Source organism: Sturnira hondurensis, unplaced genomic scaffold, assembly GCF_014824575.4.
Source record: "Sturnira hondurensis isolate 20B ecotype Veracruz unplaced genomic scaffold, ASM1482457v3 Scaffold0020119, whole genome shotgun sequence".
Taxonomy (NCBI): Eukaryota; Metazoa; Chordata; class Mammalia; order Chiroptera; family Phyllostomidae; genus Sturnira; species Sturnira hondurensis.
In genome coordinates, this window is record NW_028092750.1 from 4,207,802 (window position 1) to 4,222,254 (window position 14,453).

Sequence of the window (14,453 nt, forward strand, 5' to 3'; positions counted from 1 at the left end):
ACCTAGACAGAAACAATGGAGGGTGGCTGTTTACAAGAAAGAAGGGGAATTCTTGGTGCTTCAGACTCAAGGCAAAGAGAAGAAAACTGTGAACTCCCTGGAGGTGTCTGAAATCCAGGAAAGGGAACCAAGCAGTCCCAGGAACAACGTCAGTGCCCAGGTCCAGTCGTGCACAGCAAAACTTGAGCTGACCCTTGACCCCTCTCCCCTCCAGTGAGTATGTCCTCCCCACTCCTGGCTCACTGCATGGGGGTAAGGAGTGAGGATAACATTTAACCCTTTAACTGCTGATGAGGCAAACTTGAGTCAGGTGAGGCCTGGCCCATCATGATGCCAGCACCCTGTAACTGCAGCACATACATATCTTGATTTAAAGACAAGGGGAAAAAAAAACAGCTGAGTCAGTTTTTGATCCCATGACATCACTGGGCTCCACATGACCCTTCCCAGGATTCAGTCTGAGAGACAAAGCACTTTCCAGAAAACTAGTCTGAACCGGTTCCAGACAACAAGCTGAAGTGCAGTTAACCCTCACAGAGACAGTGATGTCTGTCTGCAGGGAGGCTGCAGGCATTTCACAACCACATCTGAGTCTCAACGTTTCAATTGGGCAGAACACCAGAAACGAGACTGAGAGTTCACCAGGGGACAGAAAGGAATTTAGCTGCCAGGCTCTAGTAGAATTCCCCAAGTGCCTCTTCTCCTCAGGTCAGTCAGCAGCCACATCCACACTCAGGCACGGGGAAGAGCACCATAAGAACCCCCCCGGAATCCTAATTCACACCTGTGGTGTGCCTACACTCGAGGCCTCCTGGCTCTGTCTGTGTCCATGCAGGCAGGGCACCTAGTGCCTCAGTTCTCTCACCAGTGAACACCCGAGGAAGCCTGCTCTGGACAGGGCTGGGCATACCCACTCCCAGAGCCCACCTCTGGTGAGGCTGAGGACAGCACAGGACAACAAAAGGGCCATGTCATCACATAGAGGACACACTCCTGAGATGACTCACTCAAAACATCCTTAAGGAGGCTATGCCCCAACGGGCCCTACTGTGGACTCAGAATGAAAGGAAGAAAAGTGGGAACAGCTGCTTGTTGCTCCTGGCACAGGAGGTAGAGCGGCCCCTCTGCACACTTGTTAGACCAGCATGACACTGTCCCTGCTCCTACAGAAGGTTGAACAGAGCAGGTCTTCCCATGGCCTCCTAGTGTTCCCTGCTCCATCTACATGAAGGGCAGAGCTACACGTTATGGCTTGGCCTCTATCTACCCCCAACCCCTTCTGGCATCCCAACCTGCACCTGTAATCTATGCTTTACAAGTGCTTGGCCCCAGCGGCCTCCATATAACCCCCATATCCCTGCTCTCCCCTAGACCTCCCCATCCCCTTATCTACCCCCTTCATCTCTTCACTGCCCCCACAGGGAAGCAAGGGATGCTCACATGTGCCTCCTAGCCTAACATGCTAGGTTTCTTTTCCTGACATGCCTTGACCACAGCCCCCTTCAGCCTGTTCACTGAGTGTCCATCCTGTCTCCCCATGAGACTGCAGACAAGTCACTGCCCTGAGTGTCTGCCACTGTGAGAGGGATGGATCACCTTTCCTTTGAGCACAGCCTGAAACAGGAGCTCCTCAAACATCTGAGAACTGGACAAAAGAAGTGATTCTGCTGCTGCCTTGGCCAATAGGTATGAGTGCTCCCAGGGATGGGGGGATGCCTGTCTAGGTAGAAACTGAGAAGATACCAGGATCTCAGGCATGGAGAGCTGCTGCTGAAGTCTGGGGAAATTCTGCCCCTGAAGGAGAAGTTCCCAGTCTGGCCTGGTACCCACTGGGGGTGTAAGGGGTCCCAGGTAGACAGGGAAAATGTACCCCCACTTCATGATGCTGTGTCCCCCAATCCTGCACTCAGAGTATCCATACTTCCCCCCCACAGGGTAAGTGCCAAGGTCTTATTCATGAAGCTCACATAAATCCCAGAACCTGTGTGAAGTCCTTCGTTTCAACTGCCCACAGATAAGGGGGAGCCCACAAGATCACTGTGAGCCAGGTGACCAGACTGGTGAGGTGGTGCCCAAGACTCTCACTTCATCATCACTGGTATAAAACAAGCAAATTGTGAGGTGTCAGAGCAGAGCCTCACACCACAGGGCCACTCCCTCCACCTCAGTAGACAGCCTGGGAATTCCCAGGCTGGTCCTACGTGTGCAATGTCAGAACAACTCACTCTGAAGCCCAGGGACTGGACCACTGCCAACCCTAGGCTCAGAATCAATGACCTGGTCTGTGCTTCTGGCAGACCTGCTCAAACCCTCCCCAAACTCTCCCCCACCCCACAAAGGACAAGCACAGCTGGAGAGGGCACAACCTACCATGGGGATGAGGCCTCCTCCACAGCCAGGTGCCAGGCTGCCTTCGGGCCCAGTGGGGTTTGCTATGGCCAATCTTTGGCCCCTAGGGCCTTGCTTCTGGGGAGGGCACATGCTGGTAAATAGCCGCTCCTCCTCTCAGAGGGAAGAGCTAATGCCACCAGCACATCAAAGCTGGTGGCTACAGACACGGAATCAAGGATGGTGACAAAGTTTCAGGATAAACCAGCCTTGTGGAATGAAGTATAATGGCTGATTTCTGCAAAGAGCAGTGAGGAGGTGCATTTAGAATACTTTCAAAAGAGCAGGTGAAGAGGCTGGATTACCCAAGCTGACAAATTTAAATCATCTTCAAAATTCCTGGCAAGTAAGGGGAGGAAAATGAAGGGGAAGCAGTGACCACAGAAGTTCCACCACATGGCCTTTCATTCAGGAAATATGGGGCCCACAGAGAGCAGTCCCCTCTTGGTGGGATTCTGTGCTGGGTGCTGGCTGTTGTCTGAAGGGCAGATCCAGACAGCAGCATGCCCATTATACAGATGAGGGACCGAGGCCCAAGGCTACCTGAGGCACAGACTGCTACACAGGGAACAGGGCTGAAACCCAGGTAGCTTCAGCCCCTCCTCACTCTCCCAACACAACCCTGTTCTTATGTGTCCTGTTCTCCAACCTGGCTGAGCCATGGGGAGGTGGCAGGGTGTAGTCCTGGTCTTCCTCAGCCAAGAAGGGCAGATTTCAGCCACACTAGAGGCTAGAAAGTAGAAAGGCACAGCACAGACTGAATCCAGGATGATGGGGCCACTGAGCTCCGGGCAGAATGCTGACATGCGGCTTTGGATCCAATATGAATTTCAGCTGCCTCAACCAAAAGCAGCTTTATTTTAATAAAATCCCATCATCCAACTGGTCTAAAAACCTCAGGAGGAAAACATGTTTTAAAACAACTCCAAAGGGTAAATTATGCTACAGCAGAAACCCAAATTTTTAAACAGGACTTGGGAGACCAACAGAAAGCAAGTGACTCAGCTTGGGCACGCAGGCCAGTTAAAAAAAAAAAAAAGTCAATAGACACTATATGGACTATTTACACTACTACTCTGTTACTAACATACCAGCAGTATTACTCAAGCAATACTCCTCTTTCAGCTATGAGGAAAGCGAGACTCAGCAATAATGTGCTCGAAAGAAGTGACAGAGCCAATATGCTGAAAAGTGGACTTGGGATGCTTTTTCTGGAGCCCAGAGAAAGCAGTGAGCATGAGGAGGTAGGAGGAGAGTGCTGAGTGTGGACTAACCTCAGAGGGAGCACAGGGGGATACAATTTGTTCTAAAGGATGATCTGGTTGATTCGGGAACAGACTGGGAGCTTCTGTATCTTGTAGCTCAGGACAGAAGAGGACAGAACAGTAGGGAGACACGACCACATGCTGGGTGGTACTTTAGAAGATACAGACACCACAACATTCCAACAGCTGAACATGAGGTGACAGAGGGTTGCTCTGTTTTGTCGGGTTTCGCCTGAGCAACTACTGGGAAGAAGCTGTTCTGGGGTAAGAAGGTTGGCAGTGGAGGTACTTTGGATATACTGAGCATGAGCTCTCTACCAGACCCACAAAGAGAGGCCAAGGAGCATCTGCTGACAGGTGAAGGCCTGCCTGCACAAGGGGCAGCACAGGGCACCTCTTCCGGCCAGGAAGGAAGAAGGGTCTATGAAGCAACCAATGCTAGGTTGGATGATGACAGGATCTACATGTCAGTCTCACCAACCACAAGCTCCACAGTCTTGACATACAGCAGAGGTGGGTCTCTGCACTCTAATGGTCCCAGGACTGGAGCTGTGCCACCTCTCCATGGTCTCCTTTGTTTCCTGCTTAGACCCAGGAACCCTACCCACCCTCCCCAAGACAGCAGCCTGAGGAAGCTTCCAAAGCTGAACCCTGTGTCTGCACACTCTCCACAGGCTCCCCAGGTCTTTTGAGTCAAACCCAGGTGCCTGGGGTGGGGTCAGGGGAAAAGAGCTAAGCTGCACTTTGGTCTTCCCTTCCAGAATAGATCTCACTCTGCTCTGGGCCTGAGCCATTTCCTGACACCCATCTCTGAGTGACAGTGGCAGAGATGTGGTGGTTGTGTTCTGGAAGAAACTCACACCAAAACACCAGCTCTCACAATGTCAGAGATCATTAGGCTGAGTACAAGGAATGCAATTTAACTTGGGAAACAACAAGATGACCCGATGGCCAGCCTGCACCACTGGACACAGCAGAGAAGAGCCAGGGCCACAAAAAGCAACTGGCAGGGGGAGCTTGTCATTCTCTGAGCCTTAGTTTCCCCATCCATTCCTTATAGACATGCTACGTGAAAAGACAGAGAGTGATGTTAGAAATAACCTGAATGAGAACATTAAGTTGTACAACTGTATAATACCATTCACATGGTTTAAAAGTGCTTGTAATCAGCAGGAAAAAAATTGCAAGTTGCCCAAAATTGAAATTGAAAGAAATGGGGCTAAAATCCATAGCATTCATCTCTGAAGAGTGGATTATAATTCAGAAACATTCACTTTCTGTATTAAATTATTTCTTTGAACAGTGACTGTGTGTCAGTCTTATATTAAAAGAAAATGAAGGTAAAAAAGAAAGCTATATAAAATAATAGTTACCTTCAGAGGCTGAGAACTGAAATGTTAAGTGTTAGGGGGCAGGCAAGAGAAGGCCCTGCAGGGAGGGAGGTGCTGCCCTCCATGGCCCTTGGCCAAGAGGGCACATAAGATGCATGGAGGGCAATTGGTTGGCTCCTGCAACAGGTGGAACCAAGAACACTAGAGGAACACAGAACCTCAGTGGGCTTAGAGGGAACACCGCTGCCACTTTCCCACTCGTTATTGGCAAATGTCTACGCAGCTTAAAAGTCCACCTTTTCTTTCAACACAATGACTCCAGAGCTCTAAGGAGTGTACCCAACCCCCTGGTTCACCCACATGCACACCTTCTACCTGGGCCACTAGCTGTTGGGAGGGGCCACCAAGACACAGCATTAGTGTGGGCTCACTCCGACAGGGCCCATGTTCCACACAGTCCCTCACCAGGACTGCCCACAGCAGCAACCCCACACAACTCCATGGCTTCGTCTCCCCTCCCGGCTGATGCTAAACTCTTTTCATAGCAGAAACTTCTTTTAGCCATTCATCTTTTTTCTTTTTCTTTTTTTTATCCTCATCTGAGGACATTTTTTTCATTGGTTTTATAGAGAGAAGAAAGTGGGTGGCATCAATGGGCCACCTTCTCCTATGCACCCCAACCAGGGACCAAACCTGCAACCTGGGCATGTGCGCAGGCCTGAGACAGAACTCATGACCCCTCAGTCCATGGGATGATGCTCCAACCAACTGAGCCACAGTGGCCAGGGTTACCATTTATCTTCATTTTCAGTGGGAAGCACACAGTATGGCTTTACTACTTGCTACTGAGTTAAACCTACATTTCTGTAAATTAGCCTCATGAAGTGTGATTCCTGGGGTTGCCCTATAGGGTAAAACAAAGCAAATTAAGTCACGTACTTTCACTAAAAACTCCTGCACTCTGACTGTAAGGCAAGTATACTCAGATGGAGTCCCACAGACTGAGGCAGAAGTAGGCACAGGAGTATGGAGAGATGGTCCAGACAGGGGAACATGGGACAAGCTGCTGAGCAGAAATCATCTTATACTGAACAAGGAAGGAGCCACAGCAAGTCCTGTGCTAAAGGTTTGCTCAAAAGGGGAACTAAGTCTCTCTATATTCACTGCCTGAAGCTGGGATCTTAACCCTTAGCAGTGTGGAAACTTAAAAAACACTCTAGAAACACAGGCATTTTCTTTCTTTTACACTATCAGGAAGGCCCTGGGCCCAGACACTTGGCCAGAAGCTACATGAGACTTCAAAAACACAGACTGAGAAGACCCTGGGGAGACTCTCCCTGCAGCAATTCAGGAGAGGGGCACACCCACACACTGGGGGTGACAGCTGCCACTCACCTAGAGCTTCTGAATGTTGACAAGGGGATGGGCATGCCACTCCATGAGGTGGGGAAATCCAAGTCTCCGTGAGCTAAGGATCTGGGGCTGGAACCCAGGTCCACATTCCTCTATCTGGCACTCTCACAACCATTGCATTATATGGTCTAAAGACCTTTTGTTAATTATGTTTAAGTGGTTTGTTTTCATCTAGAGGGACAATCACGTGGTGGAACTAAAATGATGCACATTCCAGTGAGGAAGATCAAACAGCCATCCTCAAATGCCTGCAGCAGCTGCCTCGCCTGAGAGAATTAAGATTTGTCCTTCATGGGAAGATACAAGCCCCCGGTATTCAGGTGTTATCACCACCTACCAGGTACCAGGCAGCAGGGTGAACAGCATACCAGTTCCTGGTATGTCCCTAGTCCATGAAAAGTGCTGGCCACATAATAGGTGCACAGCAAACATCTGATGAATGAACAAATGAAGATTTTACAGAGAGAAGTTTGGGAAGAGGGGTGCCTAGATCAGATACTTCAGGCCCCCTTTCAATACTGGGATTCTCATACCTTGACCCAAATTGCTTGTGTGTTGTTAACAGAAATGTAGACTATTCTCACATTGTTTACCCACAGGGATTACCTCAGATGTGCCTCAGGACTACCTGCAAGGTGAGTACTACTACCACAGCCCCCTCCCCTTTTTTTGAAGATTTTTATATCTTAGAGACAAGGGAAGGGAGGGAGAAAGAGAGAGAAACATCCATCGGTTGCCTCTTACATATGCCCTGAAGAAGGACCAAACCAACAACCCAGGCATGTGCCCTGACCGGGAACTGAATCAGCAACCTTTAGCTTTGCAGGATGACACCCAACCAACTGAGCCACACAAGTCAGAGCACCAGCCCTTGTTTTACAGGTAGGGAAACTAGAGGTCATAGAGCAATGAGTGGGACAGTGCTGGGTACTAAAGGCCATGCCCCCCCCCCCCGGCAATGTCCATCAAAACATCCCATCAACCACCCAGAGCCAGACTCAAGGTTTCCAAAGGCCACTAAGAGCTCCTCATGCGGGGGAGTGGGCCTTATTACCTCTCACCACAGAGTCCAGATCAAATATTAAGCAATTACAGCCTTATGGAATGTCAGAGTGAGACCACACCTCATTTGCTATTTGCTTTCAAAGTACAGTAAGTTCTGCTGGAGCATCATGCAACAGAAACAAAGGGCTTACAGGAACAATGCAGTTATGTGCATGGCATTCCATCATCACAAAAAAAAAAAGGACAGGAACCCAATTTTAAAATGGCAGCATGTTAAACAACCCAAAAAGTACACAAATGCTACCTGAAGCCTGCCCTGGGAAGACCTAAGTGTGTGTGACTGTGGGCAGCTACAGTTTCTGAGTTACTTTAACAAGTTGGTAGGAGGCTACCTGACTCCAGAAGGGGATGGGTGTGACCCAGGGAGGGTTGGTGCATCTTAAGTATGTGCATTTGATTCTGTGTACCAGCAGGTGCTCTTCTGACTAGAACAGTCTTCTGGATTCACCTGGTACAGGAGTGAGTAAACTTTTTCTTCAAGGGACACAGCAAATACAGTATTTTCAGCTCTGTGGGCCATTCTGTCGCTGTCCCGATTACTCAGTTCTACTTCTGTAACAGCATGTCCTCAAAGGGGCATAGCTGTCTCCCAGTCAAACTTTATTTATCAAAATAGGTCACCAGCATTTAGATTACCCAGCATTTCTCCTGGACAAAATCACATATAACCAAACACGATGTGTGTGTTATTCTCCAACTGTGCCCTAATATATCAATAGTGTTGGAATAAATGTGCTTTTCCAAAACAAGCATTAGAGCTGAACTACAGAAAAAAACAGGTTTAAAAAAAGGCCTTGAACATGTAAATTCAATATGAGCCCAATACTCATGATTAATCCTTTTAACAATCAAAAGAAATTTAGTTTCAAAAAGTGCCTAGTATACACAGCTCACTGCAGGATCAGCTTGTCTCACTACAGGTCAATTTTATACCATCCTAAAAGCCCTATACACTCTCAATACAAATAGGTCCCTCACAAAAGAAAATTACATGCTATAAACTCAATTACTGTGGCGGATGAAACTTTAACCCCGTTATAAAAACAAGCAGTTCCTCAGCACACATGCCTGAATATCGGGCCAAAGCTCTGAGGAGAAGCACAAGGGCTAAGAAACTAATGGTGAAAGGCGGGTGGGGGGTGGGGGGTGGGGGGTGGAGGGTGGAGGAAGGAGAAGCCTCTCTGATGGAGGAGAGTTTGAGTAGGGATGGAAAGTGTGGATCAAGCACAGTGGTGCAGACTCACTGGAGACCTGGGAGCCCATGGGGATGCCCTGAAGGACCATAGGTAACCAGGACTCCCCTTTGCCAGGGAAAAACCTAAGAAGCGTGCTTTACCTGGTATAAAAGAGAGACCATCTGGATGCAAACCCACACCAAACTGTCTCCAAATGTCCCACTCTAGGGCAGCGGGAAGCACCACCCTAGCCATGGCACCCTTTGCCGATCTCTAAACAATCACAATTTGCACCCAGTATGTTCTGCCTATGACTGCAGCTCCACAGCCCAGCCTGGAGATAGCAGGAGAGTCTTGAGAACTTGCCTGGGGCTCAGCCTGCACCTAGTCAGCACCTCAGTCCTTCAATTCTGCTAACATTTATGTTAACACTGGGCCTGGCTGGTGGGCACTTCACCCCCAAGGTGGTGGCATCCTAATGGTCTTACACTGGGGTTCCTTGGACCTGGGGATTTGAAGCAGGTTTTCTGAATCTTCTGCCTGTAAAGAGAAGCCAACACAGCCCTCCAGATGGACAGCCACTTTACAAAAATGAGACAGGTAACCAAGAAATTCTGCTGTCCTACTGAAGGGGCTCAGCTGCTTTTCCAAAGCCTTAAATGAGGTGAGCAATCTCATGGTCCACTTCCAACAGCCATGGTTCCACGGACTCTGGGTTGCAGGGAGCCAAAGGCAGTGAATAGAGAGGGAAAGGGACAAGAAACATGGCACTTAGACTTGGGAGCATGTGACCTCACTCAATGGACACCCTATTGATAGAGAACATATAAAGGATACTGGGTGATCAATAGACACCTCCTTGCTCCCCAAAGATGCAACACACCAGGCTAGGTAAACACCAAGCAATCTTGCATCACACACACAAACACACATACGTATGCAACCACACTCATGCACGCTCACATAGACACATGCACCCCCACACGCTGCACAGTTTTCAACCCCTCCTCCCACTTCTGAATCTTGCCCAATTATCTCAGGAAAGATCTTTTTTAACTGTTCAATTCTTGGCAAAGAATAAAAGTTCTTGCCCTGACCAGTGTGGCTCAGTTGGTTGGGCAATACCCTGCAAAGCAAAAGATCACAGGTTCAATTCCTGGTCAGGGCACGCTTGAGAGGCAACCAATGTGTCTCTCTCCCATCAATGCTTCTTTCCCTCTCTTTATCCTTCCCTTGCCCTCTCTCTAAAAGTAAGTAAATAAAATCTTTAAAAAAAAAAAGAATAGCAGCAGTTCTTATAGGTGATTAGTGCCCACTCAGTTCCAGATCCACCTGTCTCAATAGAAAGGAAAACCAGTAAGTATAAACACGAGATCAGACACAGGAGCCAGGATCATTAACTTCTAAAGCACGTGAAGGAGTCCAGAGCCTTGAAGGGTCTGGTGTGAATCCCCGTGTACTTCTGTCACTTAACCCACATATAATTTTGCACCTGACTGGAACAGCAGAGGTTTTGAAATCCGTAGCAGTACAACCATGCTCATTTCTACAGCTTCGTTCATGCACAAAATAATTTAAGTTTCCAGAGAAGGCAAAGAACTGTTTACTGTTGTTTATCTGAGTGATGAGTGAACCCAGAAGGGAACTTCTGCAGCACAAGGTGCTTGTTACTCAGGGCCTGGGACACCCCATCTCCAAGTTCATGGCCCACCTGACCCAGCAGTATGTGGACACCAATGGGCTCTTGACAAATACTGATCCTGTGCCCAATAGTGACCTCCAAAGAGCCAGTGACCTGGGGGTGCCTCTCTGTGGAAGACTGGAGGTGCTGCTCGGGGCCCCCACCTTCATGGGAACACAGACCCGGTAAGGGCTATTGAGATGTGAGTGCCAATCACCATTTTATTGCAAGTCAACACCAGAAATGGAATCCACCTGCTGCTTCAGAGGAGATGGGGAAGAATCTAGAAATGTTTCACTTGAGCTGGGGCAGAATCTGAATTTGTAGAGAGAAAACAGGGAGGAAGAAATGGTAGCAGAAAAGGTGAAGTGGCACAAATATACAGGCACGTGAAAACCCGTCTTCAAGAAAAGGAGATACCACCAACCAAATAAAAGGATCCTCAACCAAAACTTTTAACAGCTGTTGTGTTTTTTTTTAAGACTTGTGTGTGCACACAACTTAAAAGAAGTGCCTCCAGTCACTCTATCAAGTAAGTCCCTCTGAGTATTGTGTGCTCTTCAGGGTATCTCTTTGCCCCCAGCCCCCACAGGTGCTCCCCACCTAACCCTTCCAGGAAGAGATACCACTTGCAAGTGTGGTGCTCAGCTCAGAGACAGGAGTCAAAAGGGAAGGTTAAGTTAGGTTAAGTTCAGGAACATCTCAGCCTCCTCATAGGGCACTTCTAACACCCCAGGTGTGCCCAAACACTGTACTCCATTTGAAATGCTGATGAGTCATCAAATATAGGCCCATCACACAGGGGTGGGGTAGAGGGGTCATATCCAAGGTAGAGTCAGACCAAGACATCCATCCTATCCCAGTCACCTTCACTCCTAGGTTCAAGAAACCCACATTTACGATCTGTTTGGGTGTTTTTTTTAAGGTGGAAGACTTGTAAATAATGCCTCTGATTTAACACTTTTTTGGTATCTAGTTAACAAAATTAACCTGGAGAGCAGACATTTTAACATATTCAAATAGTGACCATCAACATTTTAAAAAGAAAACTTCTTCATATTCCTCAATGCAAATCCCATGATGACTGCACAGTGCAGAAGGCATTGGGAGCATCTCACCCCAGCACAATGTGTGGGAACAAAGCCAATTTCAGGACAAGTCACTGCCCTTGGCAAGGCTCGTGCCATAGTATCCACCAGATGGTTGCACCTGGCTGCTCAAACTCACCCTGGGACAACCAGGTCCCCTGACCTCAACCTCCCTTCATGGTGTCATGGGAGAAAAAACTAGAGAAAGCATAGCTCTTCCTGGAATATTGTATGGGGATTATGTTTTTATCTTCCCCCTAAAACTCTGAAAACAGCAAACACTGACCACACAAGCTCCATGGATCCCACTTAGCTCCATCTGTACTGCAGCCCCATCCATTGGTTTCTGAGCACCCTTCCCAGTGACATGAGACAAAATCCTGCCTTCATCTCTAAGTTGTGGCTGGCACTCAGTGGAAGTAACTGCACCTACCCTGATCACATGTTAGGAGGAAAAGACTGCTAGAAAGTGCCTTTTAAAATTGTCACCAACTCCTTCAAGCTCACACTGGAGATGAGGACTTAGTTTTAGTGTTTGCCATCTCAGAGGTGCTTAATAAGCACCCACTGCCACCCACTTGGGGCCATTTCAGGTTGACATCTGGGTCTCCGACAGCTGCTGGACTATGGCCAAATCCCAACCCTGAGGCCCCAAAGAGAAAAACAGATGCTACTGGAGGAGCACACAGAACAGAAACAAAGAAGCCGCCTATAAAGGGGAATCTGAGTAATACTAAATATCCACAGGGAAATGGTGACCAGGAGTCCCCCTGGTGCAGAATATCACTGTGAGAATGAGCTGGCCGAATTTCCCACCCAAAGGAAAGGACCAGCCCTCTGTCCCCTCCCAGCTCCCTCATGGGCTATGAGCCTTGAAGCCCACAAAGGGTTGTTAATGCCTGCCATTTCCACATCTGCAATGTGCCCGTCAGTGTCACATCACAAAATGACAGGCCCTAACTCTTCCAGGGCCGGCTCCCTCAGGGCCCAGTGCAGAACAGCCCTGACCACCAGCTCCACTGGGGCCTGTGGCTGGAAATGGCAGGGAGGTTTTGCACGAAAAATTCCAGAAGAGCCACAAAGGCCTTCTCCATTCCAAAGAGGAGACATGAGTGGAAAGTGGGCGAACAGGTGTGCATTTGTTATTGTTTTTCATCAGGGCACCCAGCAATGCTGTAACTCACCCTGCCTGGGCTTCCTTTGTCAAGCTCCTCCCTGCAAAAGTCCTTTTTTGGTGTCAAAGCCCACAGTTGCCCCAGGAGGACTGGAGCCAGCACGATAAACTACTTTTAGAGCTAAAGCAAGTTTCTGGTCTCAATGAAGCCATGGGCCTAAAAAACAGTTCTCATAGCACTTTCTGCAAACTATAAGAACTAAAACAGACTCCACCTTTCCCCTCTACCTTCTAAGTGGAAATATTCCCCTGGGCAGGAGTTGTCCTGGTTTTGGACACCTACACCAACCTCTAGGAAACTGCCAAGCTAATAAGCTGGAGAATATCACATTAGTGATCCTTTTGTAAAACACGCTACTAAAGGTAAAAGCAAGGCCCTCAACCCAGACTAGAGATCTTATCGGCCTCTCCGACCTCACCTCCCACCATCCCGTGTTCCCTCCCAACCCCTCGACCCCATTCTTTCAGCTCTACCCACAGTTACATCCTGGCTGCTCCTCTGAGAGCCAAGCTCACTTCCACCTCAGGGTCTTTGCACTTTCAGGAAGATTCTTCCCCCAGGTCTTTGTACAAAGCTCTCTTTCTTCAGGTCTCAGCTGAGACAGCAAAATGACATCTATCTCCCCTCCACACATGCCCTTTCCCACTTCATCACCACTTGACATTCTATTTACTCATCCCATCTATTTGTGTGCCCCGCCCCCTACACAGTATAGGAAATACCTCTACCATCACTACCATCCCAGGGCCCAAAACAGAATGGTGCTCAATACATATGTGTTAAGAAGATGAGAGAAGGAAAAAATAAAGAGAGAGAGAGCCACCGAGCCAGTGTGGCTCAGCTGGTTAGAACAATGCTCTAACTAAAGAGCTACAGCAGATTTGGTTCCTGGTCAGGGTACAAATCTAGGTTGCAGGTTTGATCCCCAGTCCAGGCATGTACAGGAGACAACTAAAGTTTCTTTCTCACATCAATGTTTCTCTCTCTCTTCCTCCCTCCCCCTATCTCAAAACAGTGACAAAATGTCCTCAGGTGAGGATTTAAAAATAATAAAGGACGAGAAAAAGTACTTCCAGAAGTCCCAGCTATCGCCCCCCACCCCATTCCTAGTTAAATAAGCCAAAATGTCTTCATGCCAGTAGAAAAGATGATTAAAAAAAACACCCTACTTTACACATTATGAAAATTAACCCAAAATGGGTGAAAGACTTAAATTTAAAATGCTAAACCTATTATAAAACTCACAGAAGAAAATATAAAAAGGTGCTCTGGCTGGTGTGGCTCAGTGGATTGAGTGCCAGCCTATGAACCAAAAGGTCACCACTTTGATTCCCAGTCTAGGGCACATGCCTGGGATGCGGGCCAGGTCCCCAGTTGGGGGCACAAAGAGGCAACCACACATTGATGTGTCTCTCCCTCCCTTACCATCTCTAAACTTAAATAAATAAAATCTTTAAAAAATAAAAAGATATATCATGACCTTGGGTTTGGTAGTAGATTCTTACATACTATACCAAAAGCACAGTACCAACAAAAGGAAAAAAGATTAATAGGACTTCATCAAAATTCACATCTTTTGTGCAAAGAACACAAGAAAGTGAATAAACAACCCTCAGAAAAGGAGCAAATACATGCAAACCATATATCTAGTGCCAAGAATATATAAAGAACTCTTAAAACTCAATAATAAAGAGACAACCCAATTCAAAAATGGGCAGAGGAGTTGAAGAGGTACTTTTCCAATAACACACATGGCCAATAAGTACATGAGAAGATGTACATCACTAATCATCAGGGAAATGCAAATCAAACCATAATGGGATACCACCTCACACCCACCAGGATGGCTATGATTAAAAAAAAGTTTTTAAT

At 47.8% G+C, this 14,453-nt stretch overlaps 1 protein-coding gene across 4 annotated transcripts in view; it reads right to left on the reverse strand.

Moving 5' to 3' along the window:
- The window catches only part of GATAD2A (GATA zinc finger domain containing 2A), a 113,391-nt gene that overhangs the window by 34,034 nt on the left and 64,904 nt on the right, over window positions 1-14,453 (reverse strand). The gene's annotated exons all lie outside the window — the stretch shown is intronic.